This window comes from Azolla caroliniana, unplaced genomic scaffold (genome assembly GCF_043228905.1).
Source record: "Azolla caroliniana isolate FFs.n. ecotype wild unplaced genomic scaffold, voAzoCaro1.0.p SCAF_13, whole genome shotgun sequence".
Lineage (NCBI taxonomy): Eukaryota > Viridiplantae > Streptophyta > Polypodiopsida > Salviniales > Salviniaceae > Azolla > Azolla caroliniana.
This window is the reverse complement of record NW_028230448.1, coordinates 14,302,477-14,323,454: the sequence shown is the minus strand read 5'-3', so window position 1 is coordinate 14,323,454 and position 20,978 is coordinate 14,302,477. Positions and strand designations below refer to the sequence as shown.

The following is a 20,978-nucleotide window of genomic DNA, read 5'->3' as shown; positions in this document are numbered from 1 at the left end:
AAGGCAACAAACTTAAAATTTGTTGGGTTCGGGCACGTAGGTTCGAACCCTGTAGCCGAAAACTACCCTTTTGTCTAGGTTCCTTCCAATAACCACATCATCGTAGGTGCCACCATGCCCTCTATGCTAGGTTAAGAAGAAGACTCGGAATCTGTTGGGTTCGCTAGCTCACGATCAAACACTACAACCGATGACTACCTTTTTGCTAGGGTTATTATCAATAACCACGTCGTCGTAGGTGCCAACGTACCCGCATAAGTTTGAACCTAGCAGCCAATGAAACGCATTTTGATAGGGTTACTATCAATAACCACGTCAAGGTAGATGTCGTGCTCTTTGTCCAAGGAAAACGAAACTAGATTCGATGAAAATGTGGTTGGCATGGCGAAGTGGTTAAGGCGACAGACTCGAAATTTGTTGGGTTCGCCCACGCACGTTCAACCCTGCAGCCTACGACTCCCCTTTTGTCCGGGTTACTACCAATAACCACATCGTCGTAGGTGCCGCCATGCCCACCGTGCCAAGCTTAAGATGAACAAACAGTTGCCTTGGCCGAGTGGTTAATACGAAGACTCAAAATTTGTTGGATTCGCTAGATCACGATCGAACATTACAACCGACGCCTCCCCTTTTGTCAGTGTTACTATCAATAATCACATTATCATAGTTGTCGCCACGCCCTTTGTTCCAAAATAGGAAACAAGATTCCAAAAAACTAGTCGGTTTGGCCGAGTGGTTAAGGCGACAGACTTGAAATCTGTTGGGTTCGCCCGCGTAGGTTCAAACCCTGTAGCCGACGACTACCCTTTTGTCCGGTGTCGCGATGTTTCGCGGGGACGTGTAGAATTCCAGGCGGGACCACGGGGGTCTTGGACTAGGGAGTGACGGAGCGTAGGAAGTCGTGCTTCACCATTCTGGGGCATCCTAGAAGCACACCAGATGCAACCGAAGGGAGAGAGAGAGAGAGAATAGGCACGCAACATTGACTCTCACACACGCACACAGTACCAACCCAACTCGCCCCCTTATGTACATAAGCAAGAAAGAAACACTAAGACACACACACACACCAACAGAGGGATGAATATGCACAACCAAATGTATATGTATTTACAAGACAACGAGATTCAACACCGACTTCAAGCCGGACGTAGGTAGCATAGGATACAACTGTTGTCTACTGCCAAGCCGCCGGTCGGGGAGCTCTCGGGCTTGTCGCTCCGAGCGGGGTCTTGCACAGAGAACAGGGCAGAAAACAGAAACACTAGATGCCAAGGTTCGACACACAGAACGACGAAGAAGAAGCAGAGGAGAACAAGAAGAAACCATAAAACTAGAGAAAAGAAAGAGGAAGAGAGAACATTTCTTCCTCTAACGGTATACCCTACTACCAAAAATGGGCAACCCCTTCACCAAGGGCGCTCCCTTCCTTTTATAGAACAAGGAGAGGGATCCGTAGCATTGTGGGATAAATACCTTATTACATGGGATTCTTGTCCCGACTTGATTACTCTTCGGCGCCATCAAGGCGCCCTCATTATTCACACTAAATGTACAAGGGTGATTGCACATGCTGCACCCCGTCGATGTAGCCAATATTTCCCGGTTTCTGCCTCTGGCCGAAATTCTTCACGACACCGGGTTACTACCAATAACCACATCATCGTAGGTGCCACCATGCCCTCTATGCGAGGTTAACACGAAGACTCAGAATCTATTGGGTTCGCTAGCTCACAATCAAACACTACAATTGATGACTATATTGTTGTCAGGGCCATGTTGTCATAGTTGCTGCCACGCCAACTAGTCTATTTGGCCGAGTGGTTAAGGTAACAGACTTGACATCTGTTGGGTTTGCTCGCGTAGGTTCGAACCCTACAACCGATGACTCCCTTTTTGTTGGGGTTACTATCACTAACAAATGTCGTCGGAGTTGCCGACATGCTATTTGTGCCAGGTTAAGAAATTAATATTATGGAAAAGTCATCGGTTCGGCCGAGTATTCAATGCTACAAACTTTAAATCTGTTCGGTTCGCCCGTGAAAGTTCACACCCTTGAGGGGGGGGGGGGTAAACCTGTAGTCGATGAGTCTCCTTTTCTCAGGATTACGAAAAGCAGTCAACTTGTCCGAGTGGTCAAGGTGACAGACATGAAATCTGAGGGGTTCACCCTCGTAAGTTTAAACCATACAGCCGATAAAACCGATTTTGTCGGGGTTACTATCAATAACCAAGTCAACGTAGATGTTGTTGTATTCTTTATAAAAAACGAAACTAGATTTTATGAAAATGTGGTTGGCTTGGCAGAGTGGTTAAGGTGATAGACTCGAAATCTGTTGGTATCGCCCGTGCAGGTTCAACCCTGCATCCTACGATTCCCCTGTTACCAATAACCACATCGTCGTAGGTGCCGCCATGCCGTCTGTGAAAGGTTTAAGATGATCAAGCGGTTGCCTTGGCCGAGCGGTTAAGAAGAAGACTTGAAATCTGTTGAATTCGCTAGATCACGATCGAAAATTACAACCAACGCCTCCCCTTTTTTCAGTGTCACTATCAATAACCACATTATCATAGCTGTCGGCGCCCTTTGTTCCAAAATAGGAAACAAGATTCCAAAAAACTAGTTGGTTTGGCCGAGTGGTTAAGGCGACAGACTTGAAATCTGTTGGGTTCGCCCGCGTAGGTTCAAACCCTGCAGCCGACGACTATCGTTTTATCTGGGTTACTACCAATAACCACATCATCATAGGTGCCTCCATGCCCTCTATGCGAGGTTAACACGAAGACTCAAAATCTGTTGGGTTCGCTAGCTCATGATCAAACACTACAACTGGTGACTATATTTTTGTTAGGGCCACGTTGTCATAGTTGTCGCCACGCCATTTGTGACAGTTAAGAAAATAAGATTGCAGGAAAGTGGCCGATTTGGTCAAGTGGTTAAGGTGACAGACTTGAAATCTGTTGGGTTCGCTCGCGCAGGGTTGAACCCTACAACCGACGACTCCCTTTTTGTTGGGGTTACTATCAATAACAAATGTCGTCGGAGTTGCCGACATGCTGTTTGTGCCAGGTTAAGAAATTAATATTATGGTGTATAAAAGAATAGCATGCGGAAGCAATAGAAAACCGAAAACAAAAATGCAAGTTTAATGGAGAGCTTGAATATACATAGTACGCCAGAGAGACAGAGAAATAGTAGAATGTTAAAAATCTATTACCAAACAATAATAGTTCTTTGTATATACAACGTGCTCAACAACACTATTTATACAAGTCCCAAGAGGATTGACACTAACTATGAGGCATTAACTAACTAGTAGTTTATGTTGCTACTAGGCCTCCTGTTACTGCTAGATCCAGCTAACCGGCTCCCTTGCTCATCGGCTCACCGATCCGGCTGATCCTTCCGAATGTTGCTCCGGCTCAGGCTTATTCACCCGATCTGGATCCGGTTGAGCTTGCCGCTCAATACTCCCCCTCAAGCTCAACTAGAGGTCGGATCGTAGTGTTAATCTTCATGGCAACCGATCCTTCCACCCGACTCCTTCTGGCATCACTCCGCTCGCTTGCGCTCCTTGTCCAATCTGGTCCCATTTGCCGCGACCCTTTTGGTTCTATGCACCTTGACCTCCTTGGTAGCGCCCCGGTATTCAGCCTCAGTGCTTGAAAGGGCCACTATTGGCTGCTTTTTTTTGCTCCACACAACAGCTGCACTGCTCAGGAAAAACATATAGCCGGAGGTGGATTGGCGATCTGATGCATCGCCGGCCCAGTCGGCATCGATGTAGCCGACTAGCTCTTCGGTTATACCATGCCGGTATAACAATCCCCATTCCTTCGTGCCGCTCACATATCGCAAAATTCGATGCGCGCACAGAAGGTGCTCCATGGTCGGCTTCTGCATATATTGGTTGATCACGCCGACTGGATAACTGATGTCGGGTCGGGTGATTGTCAAATATATAAGGCTTCCGACGATTTGTCGGAACTACTTCTCATCGTAGGCCGGTCCGGAGTCGGGACATAGCTTCTGGTTCCGGTCTAGGGGTGTGGAGATTGGTCGGCATTCCTTCATGCCGAACTTGTACAACATATTCCACACATAGTGTCTTTGTGAGAGCAATATGCCGGCAGGGGTTCGGATCACCTCGATCTCGAGGAAATAGTGAAGGTCCCCCAGGTCCTTTCATCGAGTCCGGGTCCGGTGATGACTAGATCATCAACATACAACAAGATGCAAACCGGACCGTCCGAACATTGCCGGATGAACAATGAAGAGTCGGACTTGGTGGCCGGAAACCCCATCTTATGCAACCGGTGCGTGATCTTCACATTCCAAGCTCGGGGAGCTTGCTTCAGGCCATAAAGTGACTGTTGAGAGACAAGCTCAACATTGGTGCGTAATCCGATGCGTAAAGCCGGTACGTAGACCTGTGCGTAGGAAGGCTGTATCGGTGCATAGATCGAAAGGTCGTTAGAAAGATATTCCTTGTAAGGAATAGTTTTGGGAGCAAGTGTCGAGGCTCATTTATGAGCAATCAAGTATTGTCAGTACTTATGTCAGCCCATTGTCAGGGCTTGTATAAAAGTGCTCATTGAGCACATCCTATGTACAGATTGAGTATTATTTTTTGAATTGTGTTCTTGTGTTTACTCTCTCTCTGTCTCTCCCATGAGTACTGTGCAAACCTAACCTTTCCATTAAACTTGCGTTTTCTGTTGTTCTGTTTTCCTACATTGCTTCCGCACGCCATTCTTTTCATGGTATCAGAGCGTGAGGGTTGAGAACCTCTGCAGCTGACTTTGCTTGAAGAAGAAAAAAAAAACCAATGAAAAAGAACAGGAAAACCAATGGACAGAGGAATGGCTAGCTCGCTTCCAAGGGAGAAGCTTGACACAATCAACTACGCATCTTGGTCCTACAAGATGCACCAGTACTTGCTCGGACACGGTTACTGGAGCTATGTCAATGGAGCAAATGACACAGCACCCAATTCGACACACAAAGACTTCCCGGCGTGGGAACAATCGGCGAGCAGAGTGCTGTACTGTTTCGTGTCTTGTGTGGGCGAACAACTGTTAAGCTATGTTCGGGATGCAAAAATGCCAAAGGGTGCGTGGGAAAATCTGAAGAAGATCTTCGCCGTGAGCACCACAGCCAGGAAGCTTCAACTTCGACAAGAGTTGAGCAACCTACGGCAACGCGATTTGTCGGTGGTTGATTATACCTCGAAACACCGGGTCATTTGAAACAGGTAATAGGTCGCATTCTCTTTTTCATATCTTAGTGAGATGTTAAAAAATGCCTTATTTAAGCAGAATTTCAACAAGGCACGACACATGTGTATGTGGTTTATGAAAACATAGCGAAAAAAAGAACTAACTTATATCACGTCAACCAAAATCATCCGACGTATATTCTATCTACCATGTTTTTGTCCAAATCTTAGACAGGGGTGTATTTGTCAACACATGTATAATAGTAACACGGGTCCTTGTGCATATTCTAAAAAGCATGCCCCATTGAATAAGTGACTTCTTCTAATTATGTGTGTATATTTAAATATAATACATCTTAAAGCAAATTGTGAACCTTGCAATTAAGAGATACTACTATGTCAAGAGAAAATTTCCATTGACACGTGATACATGACACTGTCAATGTATAAATAAACTAGTCTACAATAACATTCCAATCATACGAGTAAATGATAGAGTATAAACTTATCTCCGATATACCCCAAATGATAAAGGAGAGTTTAGATAACATGTACACATACAAGTATACTTAATTTCTAAGTTCAATGATTGTTACACGAAAATTATAAGTAAGCTCAACTTATATATTACGTCAAAATTTAACAATTCATATTGTTCAAAATTTACAATAAGCCATAACCATTCAATCGAATAATAAGTCTGGTAAAGCCGTCTACTCAGGATTAGCTCTTTCATCAGGATTGTCCTCATTGGCTTCGTCAGTACGCTAAGTTGAATTGTTAGTATGTTCAGACTTTGAAACGTCTTCTAATTCAACAAGTTGCCCTGCGTCTTCATCTATAGTTCCACAAGTTTTCTAAAAGTCATCTGGAACATCTAAGTTTTATTGATATGCTTTGCCCCAACTTCTTGGTCTTGATCAGGACAACCCCAGATACCTTGGATCCTCATTTTGATGACATTAACTTGCTCAAGGTCCTTCTCTAATGCAACAGAGTTCTTGATAATCTTTAAGGCGTATGTTTTAGTAGTACATGACAGTAGAATGAAATTGCACAGGTAACATCAAACTGAAGAATAGAATATAACGTTAATCTAAATTGATGTGAGTTTTATATTATATACCTGTGTCAGAAAACTAATCTAAAACCCATTGAAAATTTGAAACAATAAAATTTGAAAAAATAAAAAATCTTGGATTTTTAATTGGAATCCAATGCGATGCACTAGATTTCAGTTGAAAATCCAAGTTTTTTTTTTTTGTAATTTTTAAAATTTTTTCAATTAAAAAATAAAAAATGGATTTTCAGCTAAAATACTATGCACTACATTATATTTTAATATATATAGCTAGAATCTAATGCAATGCGTTGGATTAGAGTCGAAAATCCATTTTTCTTTTTTCTTTTTCCAATGTTATTTATTTATTTATTTTCCATATAAAAAAATAATAAACAGCTTTTCAACTGAAATCCGATACACTACATCAGATCGTAGTCTATACAGCTAGACATTGATGCATTGCATCAGATTTTAGCTGGCAATCCTCTTTCTTTTCAATTGTTTTTCATTTTTTCAAAAAATAAATAAAAATATATTAAAAAAGTGGATTTCCAACTGAAATCTAATGCACTACATCGAATTTCAATTAAAAATCCAAATTTCTTTTAGGTTTTTCATAAAACAATGAGATAATAAAAAAATATTACATTTTCAACAAAATCCGAACCATTGAGTCGGATTTCAATTGCAAATTAATGTTTTATGAAAAAACATAAGAAAAATATTGGACTTTCAACGGAAATCCGATGCACTGCATCGGATTTCTGTTGAAACTCAGTGATTTTGAACGGAAATCTGATGCAGTGCATTGGATTTCCATTGAAAATCCTGTTGAAAATGATCTGTTTTCAACGGGAATCCGGTGCACTGCATCGGATTCTCGTTGAAAACACATCATTTTAAATGGAGAAAATCAAAATTTGTTTATTTTCAACACTTTTTTAGAGAAAAATATAAACAAATAAGAAAATTTGTAAACAAACAAGAAAAAGTGGACTTTCAATGGAAATCCGATGTAGTGCATCGGATTTCCGTTGAAAATCCATTTTTTTCAATTCCTATATATTTATTTATGATAAATAAAAAAACAATTCAAAACAAATACAAAAACAAATTCAAAATATCTGAAAAATTGGAAACAAATAAGACAAAATGGATTTTCAATAGAAATCCGATGTAGTGCATCAGATTTCTATTGAAAACCCATTTTTTTCAATTTTTATTTATTTATTTATGGGAAAAAATGAATTTTTTTTAAAAAAATACAAAAAAATATTTTAAAATATGAAAATTTGGTAACAAATAGCAAAAAGTGGACTTTCAATAGAAATCCGATGCATTGCATCGGATTTCCTTTGAAAATTCATTTTTTCAATTTCTATATAGTTATTTATGAGAAAATAGACAAACAAAATTATTTTTTATAGAAAAAATTCAAAACAATTAAAAAAAAAAAGCAAATTTGGAAAAGAATATGTAAAAGTGGACTTTCAACCAAAATCCGATGCAGTGCATCGGATTTCCGTTGAAAATCTATTTTTTCAATTTTTATTTATTTTTTTATGGGAAAAATAAAAACAAATTAAAAAACAATTCAAAAAATAAGAAAATTTTCAAAAAAATAAGAGAAATCGGATTTTCAATTGAATCCGACCCACGGAATTGGATTTTCATTGAAATCTAATTTGTCAATTTTTATTTATTTATTTATGAGTAAAATAAAAAATGTTTATTTATTTATTTATGGGAAAATGTTTTATTTTTTCAATTTGTATTTATTTATGTATTTTCAGGAAATCCATGCAATGTATCATATTTTAGTCTATGTAGCTAGAATTCAATGCAATGCATTAAAATGCAAGAGTATTTTTTTAATGGAAATTTTTAAAAAAATTCCAAGACTTACAGGAATCTGATGCATTATATCCAATTCTAGATGTATAGAGTAAAATTCGACACGTTGCGTCAAATCTAGATGGAATGAATCGGATTTCTATACGACATCAAAGGCTTACTATGAGAATCTAAGAAAAATGGAAAACATCTGTTGAACACAGTGCTCGGCCACCACCGAGGAATAGGATCACCTCACAGAAAACAGGAAATAGAAAATGCATGAAGACAATAGAGAGAAGAGTACACAGGATGTTTTACGTGGAAAACCCTAAATGGGAAAAACCACGGGAGTCCTCAAACTCCAACTATCACTATAAACAGAGATGTACAATGGTGAAGCTTCATGCGGCTTCATGCCGGGTACTCTTCATCATCCGGTTCCGTAACCGCAACCGGGCTTGCCGTCATTCATCTCCGGACATCCCATCCGGAGGGACCGTAATCCCAACAAACTCCCCCTTCACTTCGGCATGGGATGTCTTTCCAGTCCGACCCTCTTCCGGCACGCTTCCAGCTTGTCGGGTGTGAGCACTTTGGTCAGCATATCTGACCCGTTCTCGTCCGTGTGGATCTTCGTCAGCACGAACTCCTGGTCTTCTATCCTTTCCCGGATCCAGTGATATCTTCGCTGGATGTGCTTCGTCCGGGAGTGATAGGCCGCGTTCTTCGCAAGGTGGATGGCACTCTGACTGTCGCAGTAGAGTCGGTACTCCTCCTGCCGGATACCGAGCTCTCTAATGAAGTCCTTCATCCATATCATTTCCTTGCCGGCTTCAACAGCCGCCATGTACTCCGCCTCCGTGGTTGACAGTGCAACCGTCTTCTGCAGCCTCGACTGCCACGAAACAGCTCCCCCTGCATACGTCATCACATACCCTGATGTGGACCGGCTGGTATCTGCATCAGCCGACATATCCGAATCGGTAAAGCCGTCGAGTTCGGGCTTACCGGAGCCGAATCGGAGGCACACGTTTGCCATGCCCTTCAAGTATCGGAGTATCCACTTGGCCGCGTTCCAGTGTTCTTTGCCGGGATTGCTCATGTACCGGCTCACCACTCCGACTGCATATCCTATGTCCGGTCTTGTACACACCATTGCGTACATCAAGCTCCCGACGGCAGAGGCATATGGTACTTTCATCATGTCCTCCTTCTCAGCCTTTGTCTTGGGGCTTTGCTTGCTGGACAACTTGCAGTTTGCCGAGAGGGTTGATCCGACCGGTCTTGCTTCCGACATGTTGAACCGGTGAAGCACCTTTGTCACGTACTTCTCTTGTGACAGCCACAACTGCTTCTTCTTCCGGTCCCGGATGATGTGCATCCCTAGTATTTGCCTCGCCGGACCCAGGTCCTTCATTGAGAAAGTTCGGTGAAGCGCTTTCTTCAGCATCCGTATCTTGACCTGGTCCCTTCCGACGATCAACATGTCGTCCACGTACAGGAGGAGTATTAGAGAGTCTCCTCCTTCGAACTTCTTCACAAACACGCAGTGATCGGACTGCGTTTTGTGGTACCCTTCGTCGGTCATGAAAGAGTCGAACTTCCGGTACCATTGCCGGGGAGCCTGCTTCAGTCCGTAAAGGCTCTTCTTCAACCGGCATACCAGGTGCTCCTTCCCTTTCTTCTCGAATCCTTCCGGTTGCTGCATGTAGATCTCTTCTTCGAGGTCACCGTGAAGGAATGCCGTCTTCACGTCCATTTGTTCTACCTCGAGGTCCATGCTTGCCGCTATGCTCAGCACCGTCCGGATGGAGGTCATCTTCACTACCGGGGCAAATATCTCGTCGAAGTCGACGCCCTTCTTCTGCTGGAACCCCTTCACCACGATCCTGGCTTTGTATCTCGGGGGGTTTCCGGCATCTCCCGGTTTCAGCTTGAACACCCACTTGTTTCGAAGTGCCCGTTTTCCTTTCGGCAACTCCACAAGTTCATATGTGTGGTTCTCATGCAGGGAATCCATCTCCTCCTGCATGGCACTTAACCACCTACGGCTATGGGTGTCAAGCTTTGCTTCTTCAAAACTCTCCGGCTCCCCCTCGTCAGTTAGCAGCACGTGCTCTGGTTCCGGAAATCTCCGGGGGGCCCTTCTCTCTCTTAGAGGATATCTCCGTTCCGGAGCTTCGGTAACCGGCTCCTCCGTTTCCTCTTCATCCGAATCCATTTCGGGATCGGGGCCGGTTCTGGTATCAGTTTCATCTTCCTCGGCCGGTTCTGTTTCTTCACCGTCTTCGGCCGGATCCTCGAGTGCTAACCGGTCCCTTGCCGGTCGGGACTGCTCCTCGTAGAGTTGATCCTCACCGGTCGACTTGGAGCTCTTCATCTTCTTCTCCGACTCCCAGTCGGCGAGTGTCTTGTCCTCCATGAAGATGATATCTCGACTCCTGAATATCTTCTTGTCGACCGGGTCCCATACTCGGTAGCCGAACTCGTCGTCGCCGTAACCGAGGAATATGCATGGCCGGGTCTTTGGATCTAACTTTCCTCTCCGGTCCTTTGCCACATGCACGTATGCGAGACACCCGAACACCTTCAAATGCCGGTAGGACACTTCCTTACCGGTCCACACTCTCTGTGGCGTGTCTCCATCCAGGGGTACTGAGGGTGATCTATTTATCACATATGTCGCCGTCGACATTGCCTCAGCCCAAAATCCCTTAGGTAATTTCGCATGTGCTAGCATACTCCGGACCCTCTCCATTATGGTCCGGTTCATCCTCTCGGCCAGCCCGTTTAGTTCCGGCGTCTTCGGCATAGTAAACTCGAGCCGGATTCCCATCGAACGGCAATACTCCTCAAATTGCCCTCGGTATTCTCCTCCGTTATCCGCTCGTAGTGCTTTCAGTTTCTTGCCGGATTCTCTTTCCACTCTCGCGTGGAGTTCTTTGAAGACGGACAATACTTGGTCCTTTGTCTTCAACGGTGCCGTCCACAGCTTCCGGCTGTGGTCATCTATGAATGTTACGAAGTACTAGGCTCCGCCATGTGACTTCGTTTCTACCTGACACACATCAGTGTGTACCAACTCCAATGGTACACTACGTCTCCTCGGTGGTCTTGAGCGGAAGGAGGTCCGGTTTTGCTTACCGGCCAGACAGTCGGTACACTTCCCCAGGTGTACGTGCTTTACCGGTATCAGGTTGTCTTCGGCAAGCCTCTTCATCCCCTTCTCGCTCATGTGGCACAGTCTCTTGTGCCACAGCTCACCGGCAGTGTCGACTGCCACGTTCAGCTCCTCCGGACATAGCCGGGAATTCATCAGGTACAGTGTGTTGACCTTCCGGGCCCGAGCCACTATCAGGCTCCCTTTGCTGAACTTCATGACACCGTTCCGGATGCTACCCGTGTAGCCTTCATCGTCTAGCCTCCCGGCCGAAATCAGGTTCAATCGAACCTCCGGAACGTGTCGGACATCCTTCAGCAGCATCTTGCATCCGGTTGATGTCATCAGCCACACGTCTCCTATGCCGGCAATCCGGCATGTACCTTCATTTCCCATCTGGACACAGCCGTGCTCACCGGCTGTGTAGGATGAGAAGTATTTCTTCTCCGGGGTCAGGTGGAACGACGCTCCGGAATCGACCACCCAGGTCATCTCTTCATCGGCAAGGTTCAGCTCCCTCTCTTCAGTAATGAGCATTATCTCTTCTTCACTTGCCGCGAGTGCCGTCGTTCCTTTCCGGTCCTGCCCTCGACGATCCGGACCTCTCCGGTCCGTGGCTCCCCGGTATGCACCGTTTCGCTCCGGTGACTTCTTCGAATCGGTACCGTCGGTTCCGTTGTCTTTCCGGAAATGCCGACAGTTCTTCTGGAAGTGCCCCGGCTTCCCACAGTAGAAGCATGTAGGTCTTCCCCTCGACTGCGATCGTGTCCCCGACTTCTCCCGTCTTTGCGGACTCCGGTTCCGTTGTCTTCCCCGTTCCGATTCGGTAAGCAGCGCCTTCGAGTCGGAGGCCGGTTCTTTATCTCTCCGACGCGCTTCTTCATTTAGAATACTTGTCTTTACCGTTAGTAAAGACAGGTTCTCTTCCTTACAGGAGGTGCTGAGAGTAACTACCAAGTTCTCCCAGCTCTCCGGAAGGGTACACATCAGCATGATGGCTTGCATTGCGTCATCCAACGGGAACTTGATCGCCGCAAGCTGGTTCACGAATCCCATGAACGTGCTGACGTGTTCGACCATGCTCTCGCCGTCCCGGTACTTAAGATTCACTATCTTCCTCATCAGGGAGGTCCGGGTCAGAGCATTCTTCCTCTCATACAGTCCGGACAGCTTCTGCCACATCTCATAGGCGTTCGTATCGTTCGCCACATGTTGCAGAACACTCACATCGACATATTGCCGGATCGTCGCTACGGCTTTCCGGTTCAAGAGCTTCCACTCCGACTCTATTACCCCCTTGGGTATCTCGGCATTGTCGATCGGTTCATACAGGTCTCAGACGATGAGAAGGTCTTCCATCTTTATCTTCCAGTCGGCGTAGTTCTGTGAGTTCAACACCATCATGCCCGGAGGCCCACTACCGCCGCCTTCCATTTTCTGTGTTACCGTCGCTCTGATACCAGTTTGTTGAACACAGTGCTCGGCCACCACCGAGGAATAGGATCACCTCACAGAAAACAGGAAATAGAAAATGCACGAAGACAATAGAGAGAAGAGTACACAGGATGTTTTACGTGGAAAACCCTAAATGGGAATAACCACGGGAGTCCTCAAACTCCAACTATCACTATAAACAGAGATGTACAATGGTGAAGCTACAAGGCAACAACCTTGAGCTCACTGTCTTCGCCACAGGCGGCGGCAATACACAGAGGCAACGACCTCTTCGTCTCTCTCACTCTCTCTCTCGGCTGCTCACTTAGCTCCCTCTAAGTGGAAAACCAGAAAAATGAGTAACAACAACAAAACTGTTTGCCCTAAGTCATATTTATACACATATGACTTTCGGGCTATTTACAAATATAGCCTCAAGGGCCCTTGGCAAACATATTCACAAATATGTCCCCGCATCCGGATCTCTCTCCGGGTACATTCGTCATCCGGCTCCGTAGCCGGGGTCTTCATCATCCGGATCCGGAACCGGGTCTTCATCATCTGGCTCCGGAACCGGGTCTTCGTTCCCGATTCCCGGGCATCCGATCATCCCATCCGGAGGGACCGTAATCCCAACAACATCTTTAAGACATTTTTTAGATTCTAATGATTTTGGTAGAAAGCTTCTCTCACATAATCTAATCTTGTAAATGGAAAGTACATAATGAAATATCATAACCATAAAGTGAGGAGGAAAGATGCATCAAGCACATCTACTCTTACATTGGATAATGTTTATATATTAGTGTATGACTTATCTTTGACCAAAACAAGTTATCTGTGACAGACCACAATGAAGATACTAAAAGAGGATCTGGAATGTGGCTTCAGACACAACACAAAGACAAACAAGAAGCATGACTCATAAACTCGATGAGGTTGGATTGCAATTGGATCAACACAATGCATTAGTTGCCATTGATGATGAGGATGAGACCTCATAAACTCGTACTAGTTCATCTAATGGGTATGAAGATGATGACATAAACTTGAAAAATGATTGTCCTGATACGTTAACTATAAATATTGTATTGCACATCAAGATTTGGATTCAGAATTTCTATAAATATTGGGGTTAGTCATTTTGGACATTCATTTGTAAGTTTGGCATGTCCATTATTTAGGCATTTTTTTGAACACCTAAATTTCCGTACATGTTAAAAATCAATATATTTTTGGGTCATTTTTAAAATTCCTTTACGCATGCGGCACCCCTTTTTGTGAATCACCCTAATTTGTGTCATTTTTTGATGGACAGTTCTCAAAATGCGACATATTACCTATTTCAAATGTCCCGGTGTTTCGAGGATTAAGGACATATGCGACTCCTTAGCTTCCATCGATGTGAACATCGAGGAGAGTGAGATGGTCTAGGTTTGTCTTGGGGGTTTGGCGTCGAAGTTCGGGGCGTTCCGAACTACTGTGTGTACCCAGGAGAATACGCCGTCCTTTTTCGACTTACAGTCGATGCTCCTGGTAGAGGAGAACCACGCGTGTGCATCAACGAGCACACACACAGATAGCAAGATGTTGTACACGGAGGGAGATAGGCACCGTGGTCGTGGTGGACGAGGCGAGTCGGTACGCAATGGAGGAGGCCGACGGGATCAAGGAAGAAGGCACCGAAGTGATGCCGACAGCAATTCCAGACCCTCCGGAAACAGGGGGAGTCGAGACGACGAGAACCGGCAAGGGAACTCCGCCGCCGAGAGCGAGTGTTGGAAAAAACACGCCGATTCGGAGAGAATTGGGTCTGGAACAGGTTCTGGACAGACCGAGAAAGGAAATCGGCAACGATCGCACTACGCCGAAGGATCCGGAGAATCCGAAAAAGGGTTAGTCTTCGTGACGAGACACGAAGCAAAATCAATGAGGCAGAACACCCCGAAATCGGATGAGGTGTGGTACGTCGACTCCGGCGCGTCAAATCACATGACGAGCCATAAGGAGTGGTTCTTGTACCTAGAAAAGCCGATGCAACCGGGAGTAGTCACAACCGGAGACGACACTCCGCATCCGATCGCGAATGTCGGAGAAGTTCCCCTGAGCCATGTCGGGCAGAGAGGGAAACTCATGAACGTGGTACACGTTCCGACAATCACGAAGAACTTGGTGTCGGTCGGACAGATCGTCGACCAAGGGATGGAGCTCCGGTTTACGTACCTCTAGTGCTTCATTGAGGAAGAAGGCCGTATTATTGCGCAAGGGCGCAGAGATGGGAGGATGTTTATCCTCGACTCTACTGACGGTGGCACCGCAATGTTCGCGAAGGGACAAAAAGTCGAGTCGAACATCGACTTATGGCACAAACGGATAGGCCACGTCAACTACCAGCGGCTTCAAGACCTGCAATCAAAACAAGTGGTGTTCGGATTGCCCAAATTTAGTAGCTGGAAGGCACAAATTTGTGAAGCCTGCAAGCTTGGGAAGCAACACCGACTTCCCTTCCCCAACGAGCGTAACCGGAGCCGGAACAACCTCGATGTGATACACTCCGATGTGTGGGGGCCGACACAAAACGTTAGTCTTGGCGGGAGCTGATATTTCGTCTCCTTCATCAACGACTACACGCGACACACGTGGATCTACCTCATTGAGAGGAAGAGCGAAGTCTTCGACTGTTTCCAGGACCTCAAAGGGTTCGTGGAAACGGAAACGGGAAGAAAGATCAAGTGCCTGCGGTCGGATGGTGGAAAAGAATACTTTTCCGGTCAATTCAACGGTTATCTACAATAGATGGGAATTCAGCGCGAATTCAGTTGTAGATACACGCCGGAGCAAAACGGCGTGGCCGAGAGGAAAAATTGGTCGGTTGTGGAAGTGGCTCGGGCAATGGTGGAAGCAAATAGCTTGCCCAAGTTCTACTGGGCCGAGGCGGTAAGGACCACGGTATACATCCAGAACCGGATCGGAGAAAAAGTGTCGGCGCACGAGCTATACTTCGGAACGAAGCCGGACTTGCAACACTTACAAGTTTTCGGTAGCATTGCGTATGTGCATGTGCCGAAGGAGAAAAGGAGGAAGTTGGACGCAAAAGCCGAGAAGAGTATCTTGGTCAGCTATTCGGACGTGCAGAAGGGTTATAAGTGCTATAACCTGCGTACCAAACAAGCGCGTGTGAGCCGTGACGTTGTGTTTGATGAGTCCGCGTCCTAGTACTTGCCTGCAATTCCGGACCTCACCTCCAATCCGAGTTCTGACGATGAGGACAGTCCGGCTGAGCCTGAAATCAGGACCCCCGAAGAGAGTCTGATTTCGGTTCAGTTAAGTGGACCGAATGGATGACTGTGTCGGTACGACCAGTCCGATGAAGAGCCGGCGAGTAGTGAAGACTCGGCTGTGCATTCCCCGCGTAGGAAGCCGAGGAGACGGCTTACGCACAAAGAGAAAGGAAAGAAGAAGGTGTCGGATTCCGACACGGATAGGAACGAGTCAGACCGACGCAAGTCCAACTCCGAAGGAAGCGGCGATGTGCATTTAGGAGCAAAGTCCGCGTCGGCCGAGAAGACCTCGACATCGGCTAATGACCGATTATGCCGATCTACCCGCCAAAAGAACCCAGTTGTGCGGTTCGGATACAACGAGTACACGGTGCATCATTATGCGTACATGACCCATGTAGCGGAAGTGCGTGAGCCGGAGAGCTACGCAGAAGCGGCGAAGGACGCGAATTGGTGCGCCGCGATGGAGGAAGAGATGCATGCATTGGCGGAAAACGAGACCTGGGACCTGGTTGACGCACCGAAGGGTGTGAAGCTGATCGGATGTAGGTGGGTGTACAAGGTCAAGTACAACATCGACGGCTCTGTCAACCGATACAAGGCCCGGTTAGTGGCAAAAGGCTACGCGCAGAAACACGGTGTCGACTACGATGAGACGTTCGCGCCGGTCGCGAAGATGACACCCGTCTGTGTTTTGCTCGCGGTAGCCGCGGCCAAGGGGTGGCACTTACATCAAATGGATGTAAAGAATGCGTTCCTGCAAGGTGAGCTTGAGGACCAAGTGTACATGGTACAGCCCCCCGGATTTCACTCTGGAACGAACACGTCGGTAGTGTGCCGATTGAAGAAGTCCCTTTACGGACTGAAGCAAGCCCCGCGTGCCTAGAATGCAAAGATCATGGATCGGCTACGTCGAATGGGCTTTGCGATGTCAAAATCAGACTCCTCGTTGTTCATTCGGAAAGGTCAACTCGGGCCGGTCAGTATTTTACTCTATGTTGATGACTTGGTCATCACCGGCGCCAACCTCGGTGAAATCAACCGCGTGAAGCTCTAGCTTGCAGCATCATTTGACATGAAGGATCTAGGGGACCTTCATTACTTCCTCGGGATCGAAGTGATCCACACCCCCGAAGGCATACTGATCAGCCAACGTCATTACGCGCTGAATATGCTCTTCAAATTCGGGATGGCCGACTGTAAGTCCGTCTCGACTCCTCTGGATAGAACTGTGAAGCTTCGCCCCAATTCCGGCAAGGTTTGCGATCCGACAAGGTTCTGACAAATTGTCGGAAGCCTTATCTACTTGAAAATCACCCGACCCGATCTCAGTTACCTAGTCAGGGTGATCAGTCAATTTATGGCAGGACCTACCGAGGAGCACCTTCAGTGTGCGCAACACTTACTGCGGTACGTAAGCGGCACTAAGGACCGGGAACTGCTATGTCGGACCGATACAGCCCCGCAGTTGGTCGGCTACACCGATGCCGACCGGGCTGGCAATGTCGCCGATCGCTGATCCACGTCTGGATACGCGTTCTCTCTTTGGAGTGCTGCGATTGCGTGGAGTAGCAAGAAGCAGCCGACAGTTGCACTGTCGAGCACCGAAGCAGAGTACCAAGGAGTGGCTATCGCGACATGCGAAGCCATATGGTTGAAGCGGCTACTTAAGGATCTGCAGGTGGAGGTGTCCGATCCGACGACGATCTACTGCGACAACCTTAGCAGCATCCAACTCGCGAAGAACCCCATCTTCCACGCACGGACCAAGCATATTGAGGTGCATTACCATTTTGTTCGTGAGCGTGTCCTTTATGGTGAAGTCGAACTTCAGTATGTTCCGAAGGATCGGCAGACCGCCGACATCTTCACCAAGCCTCTTGGTCTGGACAAGTTACGGCAATTCTCGGGTGCGCTTGGGTTGCGTCACCTCGACGTGCCGAACTTGAGGGGGAGAAACGTCCCAAATGACCACGAAAGGGAGCAGGAAAGGAGCGGAAAAGACCGTGGCTCGGCTGAAGAAGCCGAGAGCAGATCTGCGGAAGAGTCCGAAAGCGGACGTAAGGGGAGTAGCTGAAAGAAAATGCCGGAGCCAACCAGGCATGGGGGAGATGACGCCGTCAAAGGCGAGAAGACCGAAGACGAGTTGGAGTCAGCCAACTCGGATGAGAGCGAAAACCGATCGGAGGTAGCCAAGTCGGTTCGGATGTTTGATTCAGGTACACTGAATCAACCGAGGGCCAAGCGGAAAAGAAGGCAGCAGGAGAAGTGCCGACACCGCGACAACAAGGGAGCTGTGAAGGGACGTGGAAGGAGACAAGCCGACCAAAAGGGTCGAAGCGCGCGGAGTCGAACAGGCTGAGGAGCGCGAGCGAGGCGTGTAGCCAGGAGAAGCCAGAGTGTAGATCCGGCAGAGCAGGCGGAACCTCAAGTTGAGCTTGAGGGGGAGAGACAAGCTCAACATTGGTGTGTAATCTAATGCGTAAAGCCGATACGCAGATCGGTGCGTAGGAAGGCCGTATCGGTGCGTAGACCGAAAGGCCGTTAGAAAGATATTCCTCGTAAGGAATAGTTTTGGGAGCAAGTGTCAAGGCTCATTTATGAGCAATCAAGTACTGTCAGTACTTATGTCAGCCCATTGTAAGGGCTTGTATAAAAGTGCTCATTGAGCACATCCTATGTACAGATTGAGTATTATTTTTTGAATTGTGTTCTTGTGTTTACTCTCTCTCTGTCTCTCCCATGAGTACTGTGCAAACCTAACCTTTCCATTAAACTTGCGTTTTCTGTTGTTCTGTTTTCCTACATTGCTTCCGCACGCCATTCTTTTCAGTGACTTCTTTAGCCGGCATACCGCCGACTAGAAGCCGGGGGGTTGGGTCATAAAGACCTCTTCTTCAAGATCGCCTTGAAGAAATGCATTCTTCACATCCATCTGGTGAAGATTCCACCCCCTTGCCGCAATAACCGTCAGCAGCATACGAACCATCGTCATCTTCGCTACCGGTGCGAAGGTCTCGTCATAGTCGATTCAGTGGGTCTGTGCATATCCCTTCGCCACTAACCAGGCCTTGTACCGGTTAACCGAACCGTCGGCATTGTACTTTACCTTGTATACCCACTTACATCCAATCGGTTTATAGTGTTAGGGAGGATCAACTAGGTCCCATGTGTCGTTGCCATCAAGTGCCCGCATTTCTTCCTCCATAGTGGCACGCCAATTTGCGTCCTTTGCCGCTTCTACGTAGCTCTCCAGCTCACGCACTTCCGCCATCTTAGTCATGTACACATAGTGATGCCCCATGTACTCATTGTACCCGTACCGCTTCACGGGGTTCTTCTGGCGGGAAGACCGGTGTAACTTATCGGTACCCCGTTTGAGGCCCTTCTTGGCCGGTTCGGGCTTTGTTCCCGAAGATCTGCCTTCATTCTTTCCGGAGTCGGATTCGCTCCGATCCGACTCAACGTTGCCGGTTTGTATTCCGACATCTTCTTCTTCCCCTTCTCTTTGCGCGTGAACCGTCTCCTCAGTTCCTTGCGTGGGGAGAGCACGGTAGAGTCTCCACTACTTGCCGATTCCTCATCGGACTGGTCTGTCTGACCCAATCGCTCGTTCGGCCCGTTCAACCGAAATGATTCTGAACTCACATCTAGAGTCTCGAATCCTTCGTCTTCTGACTGAACCATTTCAGGCTCACAAGCCTCATCCTCCGGTATTGGGTCGGAGTCGGAAGTCGGAGCCGGTAAGGCATAACACGATGCCGTCTCATCAAACTCAACATCCTGGCTAACTCGGACCTGCTTCGTCCGGGGGTTATAACACTTATACCCTTTTTGCTCATGCGAGTAATCGACCAGGATGCACTTCTCCGACTTTGCATCCAACTTCCTCTGCTTCTCATCCGGCACATGCACATATATGATGCTACCGAATATCCGAAGGTGTCTCAAATTCGGCTTACGCTCGAAATACAGCTCATGCATAGACACCTTGTCACCAATCCGGTTTTGGATGTAGACGGCCATCCGGACCACCTCAGCCTAGTAGAAATGGGGCAAGCTCTTCTCCTCCAGCATTGCCCTTGCCGCATCGACAACCGACCGGTTCTTCCTTTTGGCCACACCGTTTTGCTCTGGTGTGTACCTGCAACTAATTTCTCTCTGAATTCCATTCTGCTGCACATAACTGTTGAATTGGCCGGAAAAGTATTATTTCCCTCCATCCGACCACAGGCACTTGATCTTCCTCTCCGTTTCCCGTTCAACCAGGCTTTGCAGGTTCCGGAAACACTCGATGACTTCGCTCTTCCGCTCAATGAGGTAGATCCATGTGTGCCGGCTGTAGTCGTCGATGAAGGAGATGAAATATTGACTCCCGCCAAGACTAACGTTTTGTGCCGGTCCCCATACATCCAAATGAATAAGGTCGAGTTGTTACGGCTACGGTTTCGTTCGGTGGGGAATGGAAGTCGGTGTTGCTTCGTGAGTTGGTAGGCTTCACATATTTGGACCTTTCGGCCACTAAACTTCAGCAAACCTAAAACAACTTGTTTCGTTTGCAGATCTTGAAGCCTCCAGTAATTGACGTGGCCGATCCGCTTGTGCCAGAGATCAATATGCGATTCAATCTTTTGTCCTTTGGTGAAGAAAGCAGTGTCGACGTCATTGGTGTCGAGGATAAACATCCTCCCATCTCTGTGCCCTTGCGTAATGATTTGGCCCTCTTCCTTGATGAAGCACCCGAGGTGCGGAAACTGCACCTACATCCCCTGGTCAACAATCTGTCCAACCGACACCAGGTTCTTCGTGATAGTCGGAACGTGTAATACGTTCATCAGCTTCCCACTCTGTCTGACCGGGCTCAAAGGGACTTCTCCGACATGCACGATTGGGTGAAGAGTGTCTTCTCCGGTTTCGACGACTCCTAGTTGTTCCGGTTTGTCCAAGAAGGAGAACCACTCTTTGTGGCTCGTCATGTGATTCGA

General features: G+C 47.0%; 2 non-coding genes across 2 annotated transcripts; both read left to right on the top strand.

Annotated features, from left to right (window-relative positions):
• The first annotated feature begins 718 nt into the window (after window positions 1-718).
• TRNAS-UGA (transfer RNA serine (anticodon UGA)) lies at window positions 719-799 on the top strand. The gene has a single exon. It is a non-coding gene; the product is annotated as a tRNA-Ser (tRNA).
• Window positions 800-2,623: 1,824 nt separating this feature from the next.
• Window positions 2,624-2,704, top strand: TRNAS-UGA (transfer RNA serine (anticodon UGA)). The gene has a single exon. It is a non-coding gene; the product is annotated as a tRNA-Ser (tRNA).
• The last annotated feature ends 18,274 nt before the right edge of the window (window positions 2,705-20,978 follow it).